General features: G+C 36.3%; 1 long non-coding RNA gene across 1 annotated transcript; it reads right to left on the bottom strand.

The window, feature by feature from the left end:
- Positions 1 to 3,494: 3,494 nt before the first annotated feature.
- On the bottom strand, positions 3,495 to 6,123 carry LOC122025042. Its single transcript, XR_006123588.1, has 3 exons — positions 5,497 to 6,123; positions 4,314 to 4,399; positions 3,495 to 4,098 (listed from the first exon to the last, which is right to left on the bottom strand). It is a non-coding gene; the product is annotated as an uncharacterized LOC122025042 (long non-coding RNA).
- Positions 6,124 to 6,420: the final 297 nt, after the last annotated feature.

The following is a 6,420-nucleotide window of genomic DNA, read 5'->3' as shown; positions in this document are numbered from 1 at the left end:
TTCGGGTGCCCGGATCAGGTTGGCCCAGGCAGGTTGCAGGTGCCCAAGCGATCTGGGTGCCTAGAATTAGTCCAGGCGCCCGGACCAGAAAAATCATCCACAAGCTAATGTGGAGCGCTTTGATTGGTCGAGCCACATGGTCCAGGCGATCGGAGGGGTTCCTATTGGGTGCTACTCGAAATTCCATTCTGTTTCCCCTGTATAAAAATTTATACAAGCACAGAACTTTTCCTAGCAACCCATGTGTTCTTAAACTTGGATTGGAAACGAAACTTAATATTTTTACTCCAAGTTCAAACCATGTGTTCTTCATAAGTTAAACATGGATTGGAAACGAAACTTAACATTTTTACTCCAAGTTCAACTATGCATTCTTCAAAAGTTAAACCATATTACAGAAGTTGATTAAATATCTGTTTCAAGGATTAACTTCCAGGTCGTTGGCGAGGCACTCAGCCTTCTTGGTTATGGGATCATCCACCACTTCCTAGACAAAATCTTTCAAAGAAATTGAATATTTAAACTCCTCACAGCAAACCCTAGGTTTAACTAACGAGACCTCAATCGAAGCACAAAATCGAAACATAAAATCAAAACACAAAATCGCTAGCCTCTTGTGTTGGTATTTCAGGATCCATACAAAGAAAAACTAAACTAGTTCGCAGCGGAATAAAGAACTAGTTGTACCTTTCCTTGTAGCTAAAGACCTCTTGATCTTCTGCTGTATTCCTCTCCTCTTCTTGGATGTCGTGTGAGCGATGATCTACCAAGATGAAGACACCCGACCTTCTCCTTCTTTTCCAAGCTTTCGGCCACCAAAGAATACAAAGTGAAGAGGCCTCCTCCTCCTTCTTCTTCTCCTCCAAGCAACCGACCACCAAGGTAGAGTCTTCTCCAAAGGGGTGCCGACCCTAATGAAGAAGAAATGATGGATGCCACTGGCCTTTAGGGAAAGAAGACAATAGAAGAAGATAGAAGAAGGGCCGACCACACAAGAGAATAAAAGAGGAGCCTTAGGTTATGTTATTAGAGAGCATCCCCTCCTTCTCTTTTATAATCTTTGCTAGCGGCTAATAAGGAAAGTTTTTAATAAAATTTCCTTTTATTTGCTATTGTAGATGGTTACAAAAAATGAAAGATTTTAACAAAATTAAAATCTCTCTTTTAAACCATTGTAAATGGCTATAAAAAGAAAGATTATAACAAAATTTTGTTTTAAACAAAATCTTCCTTTTATTCCTATAATGGTTGGTTACAAAAAAAAAGGAAAGATTTTAACAAAATTAAATGTCTCTTTTAATTATTGTATATAACTACAAAAAAGGAAAGATTTTAACAAAATTAAAATCTTTCTTTTAATCCATTGTAGAAAGTTATAAAAGGAAAGATTTTAACAAAATTTTATTTTCAACAAAACTTCCTTTTCTCTTCTTGTATGGCCGGCCCCATGCTTGGGCACCAAGCATGGCTTGGCAGGCCCACATCTTGGGCTCCAAGAGGGCTTGTCCGGCCATTTGCTTGGGCACCAAGCAAGAATGTGGCCAGCCCCTCATTTGGGTAAGAAGGAAAATCAAAATGGATGAACGCGAGACTTTATAGAGGCTAAGCAGGGACCGAGAGGAGGAATTGGTTTTGGCCTCCCGATGAGCTTGAGCTTCCTGTGTTCGACTTGAACACCCAACTCAAGTTCATCAATAATAACTCATACCATTAAAGAGTTATTATTGAACTACCGCTCCAATCCCATATTACATTATGAGCTTATTCTTATCATGAGTGCATTAATCTCTCTGTGTTTAAGATATCGAATGTCCATTAATTAAATGAGTTACGGACAACTCACTTAATTAATATCTATCTCCAAGAATAGTGCCACTCAAATTCATTGTCATGTCGAACTAAGTCCCCCTATAGAGTTTATATGACAATTGATGTGCGTAGATTATATACACTTTTATGCATACTTTGACGCACATCTACTTGTATTTCATTAGCATAATCTATATTTATTGCACCCTATTTCATTGTAATATCATACTTCCATTATATTTTATTCGGAGATTTGCTCTTTACTTGTTTTGATTGATAGGACATGATTTGGAAAAAAACAGAGCTTAAATGAAGTCTAGAGCTTCCTGAGTGTCACGGGCATGCAAAAACTAAGTCCTTGCAGGTTCTGGCCGTGTGGAGACCACATGGCCATGTGGAGGCCGTGTTAGGGGTGTGTTGAGGCCGTGTGAATGTCACACGGCCGTGTGAAGGCCGTGTGAATGTCACACAGCTGTGCGAAGGTCGTGTGGAACTTTCAGCACTGTAGACCAAAAGTAAAATGATCAGAACTTTGTGTTCGGTTAGAGTTTTGGGTTGTTCTTTATACCAATTTGTAGATAACTTCAAGATATACAACTTTGATGAAGACTTCAACAAGAGAAAACCCTATCTTGATGGTGTAAAAGATGCTGAAATGAAACATAGCCATTTAGAGCTATGACAAGGGGTGTGCAAGGGCCATGCAAGGGGCATACAAGGGCCATGCAAGGGGTGTGTGAGAACCACATGCCCATGACATGGCTGTGTCAAATTTTTAGAGCTAAAGAAGTACATGGTCATGTCCGAGACACAGCCATGCTACCAGAGCCAAAGCAGTACATGGCCGTGTAGATCTACATGGCCGTGCAACATTTCCAAAAGCCAAGGAAGCCCTGGCCGTGTCCCAGACAAGACCGTGTAGGAGTTCCAAAGCCAGAGGTAGAGCAGGTCGTGTAGATCTACACGGTCGTGCAAGGGGGCAATGGCAAAGCATGCCATAGTCATGTGGGCATCACACGGCTGTGTCACTTGGGCAGTGAAGGGGATGGACCAGGCTGTGTGAGCTTCACACGACCGTGTCTCGGGGTCGTGTGGCGCCAACCCCCAGCTCTATATAAGGGTTTCTTCCTCATTTGAAAGGGGAATCTTCCCCCACTACAAGAAAACAAGGCTTCAAAGACGAAAAATTCTGTCTCTGAAAGTCATTTTTCTGTCTCTAAAGAATATTTGAGACGGAATATTCCGTCTCAAAGTTCCGTTAGTGAAAGCCCCGTAGCTAATTTTGAGACGAAAATTTTCCGTCTCTAATTTCATAAACGAATCGAAAAATTGTTTCTACATCTGATTTTAATTTAATCAATGAAATTAATTTTAAATACAAATTTCGTTTTTAATTTTGTTTTGAATCCATCGTTAATCCGTTTCAAATTACATAATAAATATAATATTATTCTATTTATAAATGCGTTTACAATTTTGTTTTTAAATTCCGTATCTAGTTTTATTTTAAATCTCAAATATAATTTTAATTTATTTATAAATTTATTTACAATTCTATTTATAAATCCATATGTAAATTTGTATTAAAATTTATCACTAAAATTTTATTATATTTTATTTCTATATTTACTGTATAAGAAAAATTATAAATTTCAAATAAATTATAAATATTAAACAACAATTTCTAATCTAAAAGTATCATACAATTAAAGATAAATGAATATTCACATCATTCAACTAAATTTAGCAAGTATTTGATAAAATTTTAAATTCTACCACAAATACTTTAATCTTCATTTCGTCTATCATGAGCCCCCGGACCAATCCTCATACAAATGATTTGTATATCCCACCTTTTGAATCATCTTACGAACCATCTTCTTTAGATTTTCTTCTCTTTATCTACCTTCCTCGATAAACTTTTCTTCCCTTTGTCTATTTTCTGTGATAATGAGTTCCATTTCTTTTAGCTTTAAATAATTTCTGAAATTGATTTTCCCTCCTCATCCTACAACAAATAAATACATATAATGGATGTCATTTAATTAATACAATATTGAGATAAATTCACACACTTGTATTTCATTTGGTATGTTGTCAAATTCATGCATTTGTATAATGTTGCATACATGCATAATCAAAGTAAATATTATGTAACTCAATGATTTCTTCAATTTGTATACCATTAATATATATACTTATCTTGTATTATAAGAGAGTATCATCTCCGTATCCTCTCCCCCTTGATCTTGTTTTGCTGAAACCAATATCTTTCCCTCTACTTATATCCTGCATCACATAAATAAATAAAAAATGCTTACCCCTTGTCATAAATACAAAAAACAAAATACAACTTACAGAAATTTTAATAACCAATAATGCATTCACCCCTTATCATACTTAATGCGACCTATATGGCAGGTTCATCATGTTGCAAAATTTTTTATTTAAAGTAAAAATATATATGCATGGCAGGTTCATCATGCATCCTGTATAATGCATACCTCTGCTTACCTGCAACTTGATCATAGTAACAAAATTAACATTGAAGATGTAGTCTCTTCTTCAGTCACAGTAAAACCTATAACTCCTGATACAGTTAAATCAGAGGTGAGAATTGAGATGAGTTTAAAGGAAAAATGATGTTTGACTCTTCAACATTAGAAACTTATGAACTCATATAGTTTTAGCAAAACTAAAACTAACAACACAGATCAATAAGAACATAAAATTCATAATCAACATCAAAGACTTTAAAATTCCTAACCAACAGAACTCAAATTATTGATACTCATACAATCTGAAAAGTATTTGTCAGAAGTAATTGAAATTGAAATCACTATATAGGAATCTGAAATATACTGAAGCTAATAGGACTGATCAACATTAGAAACTTATAAACTCATATAGTTTCAGCAAACTGAAACTATATAACACAGATCTACAGAATCAACATTGAAGACTTTAGAATTCTTAGCCGGAAAAACTCAAATTGCTGATACTCATACAATATAAAATATATTTGTCAGAAGTAACTGGAACTAAAATCACTATATTGGAATCTGAAACAAACTGAAACAACATCTTAAACTTATAAAGTCATGTAATTTCAGATAACTAAAACTATATATCATAGATCTATAACAACTCAAAATTCAATATTAACATTGTAGAATTTAGAATTCCTAGCCAACATCACAGATTTGTTACTAATTGCAGAGACTAAGAAATGAAATGTGATGGGGTTTTTAGTTGAGTTGCTAAGACTATAAATGAAAGACAATACAAGTAATGAAAACTAATCTAATTAAGTACAATTGCGGAGAATTAGAGACAACATAAAGTAAGCGTCTAACAAAACTAACATACAACGAATCCTAATCTAATCTAACATAATTGCATTCAAATAAAGAACACAAATTTAAATATTCAAACGAAATAACCATTGCAAGAAATTGAACAACTTAAATGCATCAACTAGAGTCCAACTAATGGAAGAAACATTTCATCAAACACCATGTGAGCATTAATCAAGTTAAACCAAAGTGCATGCAATCTTAACATGGGAAGCTAATGTCATTACCATTCAACAATCAAACTAGACAACCCAACACACACAAAAAAAAAATCAACCAACACATCGAAAGAATGCTGCGGATAGACGACAGTTGTGGATGAAGTTTCAACCTCGAGCGAAATGGATGGTGTGTGACGAGCAGCGGAAATGAATCATGCTACCACCTACGGATTCGGAAGGGTGTATAGTGCAGAAGAGCTTGGAATCCTGAAGCTCACTGATGTAAACTTGTCGGCGGATGAAGGTGGGCTGTCAAAATGTCTCCCAATTGAATAGAGAGCTGTGGATGAGGATGGATGAATGGAAGAGCCTCGGATTCGAGAGTTCCCAAGGTGGCGCTTCCGCTCCCAATCGGGAGAGGAAGAAGGTGGAGATGGTCGGTGCCTCCTCTCCCGATTGGGTGAGGAAGAAGATAGAATGGTGGCCGCCGGTGAGGAAAGATGTGGTGGTGGCGCCGGGGATGAGTATTGGAGAGGACGAGATGGCTCCTCCTTTTTCAATTGGGAGAGGTAGAGGAGATGAAGAAGGGCTGTCGGCGGTAGGAGCTTCTCCCGATCGAGAGAGGGTAAGGTGAGATGGGATGTTGTGAAGGGCGGCTGTGATGAGGGCGGCGACCGCCGACCTTGGTGGACTGTGGTTGGAGGAGGAAGAAGGGAGGTTCGGATGTGGGCTTGAGGTGTGCGATCGGGAGGTAGAGAATGAAATGTCGAGATGAAAAAGAAAGGGATAAAAAATTAGGGCTAATTTTTAACCCTCAGATCATTTGGATTTGAATCACAAAGATCCATATGGATGAAGAGATCCAAGCACTCTAAATCTAGATGACCGGACCTGAGTGGATAGATCGAATTGCTTCATAACTGTATTAATGAATTTTTTAAATTTAAAAAATTTGAAATAGAATTTTTCCCTTTCATTTTTATAAATAGATTTTTTTTGGCAAATATAATTTGTTTAGATTGCATTTTTAATATGCATTTTTTTTATAAAATTTTATTTGTAAATTTGTTTCTAATTTATTTTAAATTTAGTCT

This window comes from Zingiber officinale, chromosome 9B (assembly GCF_018446385.1).
Source record: "Zingiber officinale cultivar Zhangliang chromosome 9B, Zo_v1.1, whole genome shotgun sequence".
NCBI classification, from domain to species: domain Eukaryota; kingdom Viridiplantae; phylum Streptophyta; class Magnoliopsida; order Zingiberales; family Zingiberaceae; genus Zingiber; species Zingiber officinale.
The sequence above is the reverse complement of the archived record's forward strand: the minus strand, read 5'-3'. Positions and strand labels throughout refer to the sequence as shown.